The sequence below is a fragment of the Silene latifolia genome, chromosome Y (assembly GCF_048544455.1).
Source record: "Silene latifolia isolate original U9 population chromosome Y, ASM4854445v1, whole genome shotgun sequence".
In the NCBI taxonomy this organism is placed as follows: Eukaryota; Viridiplantae; Streptophyta; class Magnoliopsida; order Caryophyllales; family Caryophyllaceae; genus Silene; species Silene latifolia.
The window spans coordinates 318,119,318-318,121,344 of record NC_133538.1 but is presented as its reverse complement, the minus strand read 5'-3'; the positions used below and the strand labels follow the sequence as shown (position 1 = coordinate 318,121,344).

The 2,027-nt window shown below is 41.2% G+C and overlaps 1 non-coding gene across 1 annotated transcript; it reads left to right on the top strand.

Moving 5' to 3' along the window:
- The first annotated feature begins 1,366 nt into the window (after positions 1 to 1,366).
- LOC141634594 (small nucleolar RNA R71) lies at positions 1,367 to 1,473 on the top strand. Its single transcript, XR_012539321.1, has one exon. It is a non-coding gene; the product is annotated as a small nucleolar RNA R71 (small nucleolar RNA).
- Positions 1,474 to 2,027: the final 554 nt, after the last annotated feature.

Sequence of the window (2,027 nt, the reverse complement as noted above, 5' to 3'; positions counted from 1 at the left end):
CACTCACACTAGCCCCTAGATCACATAAGGCTTTGTTGATCGTTGTGTCGCCAATGGTACACGGTATTGAGAAGCTTCCCGAATCCTTTAACTTTGGAGGTGAACTCCCTTGAAGTATTGCACTACTCACCTTGGTGAAGGCGATAGTCTCAAGTTTCCGGATTGACTTCTTCTTTGTGAGGATATCTTTCATTTACTTTGCATAGGCCGGAACGTGATTGATTAATTCCGTGAAAGGAATTGAGACTTCTAAGTTCTTCACAATTTCCATGAACTTCCCAAGTTGATCATCAAATTTAGGCTTGGCTTGACGACTTGGAAAAGGAAGTCTAATCACAATGGGCTCCTTTTCTTTGGCTTTGTCTTCATTTTTCTTTGAGCTTTCTTCTTTTGATGATTCCCCTTCTTTGGGACCTTGCACCACAACTTCATTCTCACTAGCTCTCACAACTTCATCCTCAACTTGCTTCTTCGGTGCTTCATACCTTGTACCACTTCTCAAGTGAATGGCACTAACCGTTTCATGTCTAGGGGATTACTTTGAGGTGGTAATTGCCCCTTTTGTCTTTGTGAGCTTGAAGATGCTAGTTGGGTCAATTGTGTTTCCAACATCTTGGTGTGAGGTAGAATGTTGTTGATGGTGGTGTCTTTTGCTTGGCTATCTTTTTGCATTTGGGTGAAAAATTCTTGTTGATTCTTTTGCATTTGGAGGACCGCTTTTTGGACATCAAAACCTTGGTCATTGTGGTGATTGTATGGATTTTGATTTTGGTAACCTTGGTTTTGATTGAAAAAGGGTCTTTGATTTTGATTTCTCATGGGTGGTGGAGTGTATGTTGTTTGAGGGTTTTGGACATTTTGGCTTTTGTATGAGAGATTTGGATGGAACTTGGTGTTTTCATTGTAAAAATTTGAATAAGGGGTACCACTTTTGTAAGCTTGGAAAGCATTAACTTGTTCGGTTGTTCCCCTACACTCACTTGAGTCATGACCCAAGGTTCCACAATTCTCACATATCCCGCTTGGGATTGATGAGGATGCCGTCATGGCATTGACATGATGCTTTGATGATTTTGAGTTTTCCTCAAGTCTAGCCATAGCTTGTTCAAATTTCAAGTTGATTGTGTCAATGTGAGCACTAAGTTGAGCACCCAATTGAGTAACGGTGTCCACTTCATACTTTCCTCCTCTAGTAGCCTTGCGAGGCCTACTATATTGTGAATTATGGACCGCCATTTCCTCAATCTTGTTCCATGTTTGATTGTCATCAACTTCGGTGAACATTCCATTTGATCCCATATTGAGAATGTTCCTAGAATCTTCATATAAACCATTCCAAAATTGTTGCACTAAAAACCATTCGCTAAGTCCATGGTGAGGACATGAGCGACAAATACCTTTGAACCGCTCCCAAGCTTCATACAAAGACTCTTCATCCCTTTGCTTAAAACCCGTAATTTGAGCTCTTAGCATATTGGTCTTTTCCGGTGGGTAGAATTTTTTGTAGAAAGCTAGAGCTAGCTTCTTCCAAGAATCTATTCCAAGGGTGGCCTTATCAAGGCCCTTCAACCATTGCTTTACGGTGCCGATTAACGAAAAAGGAAATAAGACCCAACTTATTTGGTCTTGAGTCACGCCCGTTTGAGAGATAGCTTCACAATAATCACAAAATGTTTCCATATGAGAATGAGGGTCCTCACTAGGCATTCCCCCGAATTGGCTCCTCTCAACTAGTTGAATGAAGGCGGACTTGGCAATAAAGTTTCCGGTAAGATGTTGTGGGGTAGGAGTACCATTTGGTAGATCCTCCTCGGTGGGTATAGAGTGTGACGAGAATTTAGGCATTGTAGGTGGATTTTGTGTGGTATTGTTTAATGGGTTTTCTTCTCCTTCTATTGCGAAAGGATTGACAAACTCACTAGTGGGTTGAACAACTTCACCAACACCTCCCAAATTCCTCCTAACAAGTCTCCTATTATTCGTCAAGGTTCTTTCGATTTCACGGTCAAAAGGTAACAAATCTCTTT